Below are 6,000 nucleotides of genomic sequence, written 5' to 3' on the forward strand. Positions count from 1 at the left end.
TACAGATTATGTGCATTTTCTTTTATATTTATTTATATTTTTTAAAGCTTTCTTCATTCTTTGCTTGTAAATGTTTTGTTACCAAGACAGGGTTTCTCTGTAAAGTCCTGACTGTCCTGGAACTCGCTCTATAGACTTCTTATAAACCGTATATTATGGCCTAGATATGCTTGAAAACTTTAAAGTTTGAGTCCATATTATGAGCCAAACAGAGTAGACAATTATTGACTGCCATCTTAGGAAATCTATTCTAGTTAAATTTCGTCCAGCAGTTTTTCATCTCATTCCTGGGTATATACATGATAATGAAATGTCTTAAAAATTTGAACTATAGATCCTAGTAGGGAAGAAATGTATCTCAAAGTCTTGTCTGGCCTCTAGATTCATGAAAGGCCCAACCTTTGTTCCTTACCCTTCTTTTTAAGTACCAGATACAGAAAGAGCCATTCAATTGCACGACTCTCGGATAAAGATCTCAGACGTCTCAGCTCCTGGAACACACAGGCACTCAATGTTAAACCTTAGAAAACAAAGTTTAAGCTACAAGCTTCATAGCTTTGTTTTTTTGTTATTGTTGGGTGTGTGTGTGTGTGTGTGTGTATTTTCTGAAGACTTAAAAATCAGAGAAGAAACACTTCGAAGATTAACAAGCACATCACTTCCTCTTCTATAGGCACAAAGAGGGGGAACGAAAAGAAAAAAACCCGCCCAGAAGTACTAGCAAAGTCACTGGTGTTCACACAATGGAGTAAAACCCAGGCCACGTATGAAGAGAACCTAAATACTGTTGTGATTTAAATTGAAGTCAGCATGTAAAAGACACTCTAAACTTCCATCAAGGTCCAAGCATCATCTCCTGCCTGCCCGCATTTCTTGCTTTTGATGCTATCCCCGCTACAGCGCACGCCAGTCCCAGAAACTCCGATTTTTGCCCACCCCGAGCTTTTAAGGCTCGCAGTAACGGGGCTAAGGCAAGGGAGACTACGCACGCCTTTTTAAAAGCAAGCTTTATTGTTTTGTAAAACTGCAACCCTCGGCTTCCACGCTTCCCACCGCTAACCTGCGTGCCGGTGTCCCCCAGGAGGGCGGGCGGCGTTTCCTCAGCGGCAGGCCGCGGGCAGCGCCGATTCCCCAGCCGCCGCTCACCTGGGTGAAGTTCCCGCAAGACGCGATCCCGGAGTGCGGAGTGCGCGTGGCCCGAGAGTCGCGAACGCGCCTGGTGCGCACGGCCCTTCCGCGGCCGCCCAGCAAGGGCCCGGCCGGTTCGCCTGCTCGCCCGCCCTGCAGCGCTCTACCTTTCAGGCCGCTCGGCCAGGTCCAGACGCCACAGCGCCGCCACCGTAGCCGGCTCCTCCCCCCGCAGCCCGGGTGCGAGCGCAAGCGCCGGGGACACCGGTCACGTGGGCGGCTCGCGCCACGTGACCCCGGAGCTGGGGCGGAGGGGCACGCGCTCGGGTTGTGTTGTAGGCCCGGCTGCAGACCCAGCTCAGGCTCGCGTGGGTCGTCCCGAGAGAACCGCCGGAAGGCGAAGGAGTCCCGCGATGGCGGCGGAGCGTGGGCCGCTGTCTATCTGCACAGGAGTCTCCCTGTCCGGTCTGACGAAGGCCTGGACACCTAGGTCAAGCGGGCAGAGCAGGGATCCTGAAAGCTGCCCATCTGCCCCAGAGCTCTCCTTGTGCCAAGCGGGTAAACTGAGGCCCGGAAGGAAGCGGCTGCTTTGTGCATCATGAGTCCATCAGAAGAACAAAGTCCCCTACCGCCCTAGGCTCTCCCTCTTGGCACCAGAGACCGAAGTCTGTACTTCTTGGCACCCCAACATTCCAGCAATCTTGTTCAGACTCACCTTCCCCTTTTGAGGTCCCGGTGGTAAATATCAATCACCATTGTTTTCTGTTTACCACTAAGCAGAGAGGGTCGTGCAAAAAAGCCTTACAGTCGGCCAGTACTTTCCCCAGCTACAACGTTCTTCCCCCTATTGGGAATTCTTGTTTCTCTTGCGTACTTTCGGTGAATTACGTATTTTCCCCTTAAATTGCTGTAGTCCTCTCTGGGTTTGTTTATTCTTTTTGCCTTGATCTCAAATGTTCAGAAGCACCGTCACCTTTCTTGAAGAAAAACAAGGAGGAAGAGGTTAAAAACAGATTTTACTCAGAAATTATTGCAATATAGTACTTGAGCCACATTTTATATTCTAATGTCCTTTTCCCTATTGTAGTAATCTCTGAGTAAAATCTATTTTTTACCAGTTTAATGACTCAGGCTCTTTAAAAAAATTTTTTTTTTCCTAACAATTTCCAAAATATTCATTGGTCTCCTCTCATCTTTCAAAACTGTGGTCAGATACTATCTACTTTTCTTGCAGATTCAACATCTTCAGGGTTGTGAAAATTTATTCGGAAAGTTTATTTGGGCTGCCACTACTCCTCGTTTCCTTAACATTACATACTCAAAACAGGGATTTCACAATGCAGAAAAAAACATTACTGTCACTTCTGCTAAGAGATTAAGTATCTATTGTCACCCAATCCCACACAATGTGAACTTTTCATAACAGATCTGTATGGTGTTACTTGATAACTGACAACCGACCAGATTCTCACTATCAGACAATGGAGTAGCTCCACCAAAAGAATGGAAATTTGTTAGACTCAAGGGGGGATAGAAATGGAAAATTGTGGGGACACAGGGAAGAAAGGAGTCCCTTACCTCGGTCTTTCTGAAGCCTCTTGGCAGCTGTGATTAGAGTGCAATTAATGTTTATGCTGAAGGTTGCCCTAAGGAGAGACAGTAATACCTTTTAATATAGAAATATTTTCCAGTAAGAATGTTGAAAATACCGATGAACGATAAGGCCTGAGTGTATCTGACCTTAGAAAACCACCTTAATTCTTTTCCAGATGTTTTGTAGATTTCTCAAATAAAAGTCTTTCTCTGTGTATCTCTGTCTCTTTCTCCCCCACCCGTGTGTGTGTGTGTGTGTGTGTGTGTGTGTGTGTGAGAGAGAGAGAGAGAGAGAGAGAGAGAGAGAGAGAGTCTCAGGAATACACACACAGTTACACACAGTTTGCCTGCATATACATTTGCGCTCCCCCCCCCTCTCTCTTTTGCCTGCATCTACATTTGCGCTCTCTCTCTCTCTCTCTCTCTCTCTCTCTCTCTGTGTGTGTGTGTGTGTGTGTGAGAGAGAGAGAGAGATCAAGAGAGAGAGCAAATGTAGATGCAGGCAGACTGTGTGTGACTGCGTGTATTCCTAAGTCTCTCTGTGTGTGTGTCTGTAGTCTAAGTGTCTCAAGATAGGGCAGAGACAATGAGAATTTAAAAATTGAGTAGGGGATGAAGAGATGGATCAGTAATTAGAAACACTTAGTTTTCCCACAGGGATAAAAATGTACCCCTGCCACCTGGAGCAAATATGGATGCAGGCCAATTATATTCATAATGAAATATTAACTTCTGTAAACATTGAAAACACCCCACTTCCCCACACTTCCTTGTGATCTTAGATTTTGTTTTTACCTATTAGCTGTATCTGTATCCACTTTGCTGCAGGACTTCACCATAGCTGCTTTTAACCTTCCTTAAGAGCCCTCGGAGGTGCAACTCCAGAAGCCACCAGCATCCATATAACAAATTGAAAATATGGTGAGGATTTAAAAAGGGGGGAAAAAGCATTAAGATTGACATGAAGAAAGCGAGACGGTGAAAAGCCTGGAAATCACTCCCAGAAGGCACACGAAACAAAAGCAAGCATCCCAGAGAAAAGCCTCATGTGGGAGAATGCTCATGCCTTTCAGCCTACAAGAGTCATGACATTGGAACTGAGAGTGTTCCAGAATTGGCTCTGTCCCACCTCTCTGGGCTCCTCCCGTACTGAGGAGAGCTTCTCTCTCTTCTTACGGAACCTCTGTTTCCACCAGGCTCCTGTGTCCTGTATTATTTTGATGCTAGCAAAAGACAAAAACTTTGCACTTTGTGATCTCACGATCTCTTTACGCAGGAGGAACCAATCTAAAGGAGCATTAGTATTGTGCCATATGCTTTGAAGGTGCCTTTTCACAATGGTTCGGTTAAGCTGACTCTCATACGTTTTTGGAGTTCTACAGATCCAGAGATCACAAGCATGACATTCCAATGGCTCCTGACTTTCATTGCTTGTACCTCATCTCCCATGATCTGCACTTTATCACATAATGTGTTTATCTTTGTTCTAGACATCCTTCTAAAGGTGTGTCAGGAACAGATGCCCAGTTCGGCTTCCCCATCACCATTGTCAGAGCACTCACCAAGGCCACAGTCAGCGTCATTCTCTGTCTCAGCATCAGCATGCCTCACCAATCGCTCTGGCAGCCACTCTGCTTCTTCTGTATGGCTCAAAAAACACAAACTTCCCTCTTCCTCATATTAATACCATTGTGACAATGACATATGCCAGTGAGCAGATTCTTCCATTCACCTGGGCATAAGGATGCCTAGTTGTAGAATGCCACAGATGCTCAAAATTCAAAGAAAAATTTTGTGGTGAAGGAGTATACAGTTCTGCCCCTGTTTTTTTCTAACTGATTTTTTTAGAGCTCCATGGGCTCATTCCATAATTCTATGTCCTTGAAGACATGCAAAATTACATATTTTATATGGACTGTGACACATTTTATATATTTAACTGATTTTAAGTCATATTTTAACATAACATTTAATACATGGTTTATATTTACTGTATATATTAATGTATATAAATCATTAATTGATATAATTTATATTTTAGTTATATAATTTTTCTCTAATGTGGATAATTTATATATACACTTGCATGTGTGAATATGTATGTAGTTATTAAGGATGGGCCATAAAATATACATGTTTAATGTTTATGAATTCTAACTTTTGTGATATGTTAGTTTATATAATTTATATTTGGGCCACCTGCTAGATTGGATCAGAACAGGCAGGTGTGTTTATCTGGGGTACACTTGGTCTGTTACAGATGGGTTCAAGTCTTCGGAGTCTTGATTCCCTGAAGCTAATGTGACCTTTAGTTTACAAAAGGATGTACATTCGGATTTACCATTGTATCAAAACCCATATTTTAGAAAAAGCAGTCAATAGGCGCTTGTTAGACAACAGGAGGCAACTTGTGCCTCTGAGACCCAGTGAAAGCTATAGGTTACAGCTATAGATTTGCAGATTGAACAGAGGTGGTTTTAGAATGATGACGAATACCTTTAAGTTCATTTTCAGAAGATAACCAAAGGGAAATTAAAATTTTGAGCCTGTGACTAAATTGTAAGCTGCCAGTGTTCCATCAGCTTATCATAGCTCCATTGGTCAAAGTTACTATTCTGAACTTTGAAATAAGCTTAGCATGTGAGAGGAACATGAAACATCTCCCATTTTAATTATTTCTTACGTCTCTGTAACTTGCATTTATATACATTAAAACATCTTCTTAGACCCTCCAACATGTATACCTTGCATTAACCAACTTTAAACATCTTTCATCTGAAGCATCTGTTTTTACTAAGCCGTTGTTGTCCAAGTTTGTTTACATCCTCTAACCTTCATCACTTGCTATCATCAATCTCAAACATTTTACATAAACTATTCTTAGATCCTAACCTTCTGGATTGGATCATAAATGACCCAGGCCAGAGCTCAAGAGTCCATGATGCTGTCTGCTGTGGTGTTGCCTCTGGAGGAGGAGAGGGAGCCACGTGAGAAGGTAGGGGCAGGAGCAAGCTCTGGCAACTGGCTCCTCCAGCCACATAATGTTACCACTCCCTGTATCCTGTTGCCACTGCTGGGAGGGGACATTGAGACCAGTTCCTGAACAGCTAACTTCCACTTTTTCTCTTCTTTGCCAAAGTATCCCCAGACAGGGAGGATGGCTGCTTCTCCTAAACCAGTTGTCTCTCCTACCTCTAATTAAGGTCCAAAGACTAAAAGGATACACATTTTACCTAACACATGCACAGTGTAATAAATTTGAAGTCTTTCTCCAACTTT

General features: G+C 43.6%; 1 protein-coding gene across 2 annotated transcripts in view; it reads right to left on the minus strand.

The window, feature by feature from the left end:
* Positions 1 to 1,334, minus strand: part of RCBTB1 (RCC1 and BTB domain containing protein 1) — a 29,973-nt gene extending 28,639 nt beyond the window's left edge. Inside the window, exon 1 of one of the 2 annotated variants that reach the window (XM_080925955.1) lies at positions 1,147 to 1,334. The gene's annotated coding sequence lies outside the window, so the exon portion shown is untranslated. Of the gene's footprint in view, positions 1 to 1,060 lie in introns of both variants that reach the window. The other variant, XM_080925954.1, reaches the window with a different exon arrangement.
* Between the last annotated feature and the right edge of the window lie 4,666 nt (positions 1,335 to 6,000).

The sequence above is a fragment of the Micromys minutus genome (genome assembly GCF_963924665.1).
Source record: "Micromys minutus genome assembly, chromosome: 12".
NCBI classification, from domain to species: domain Eukaryota; kingdom Metazoa; phylum Chordata; class Mammalia; order Rodentia; family Muridae; genus Micromys; species Micromys minutus.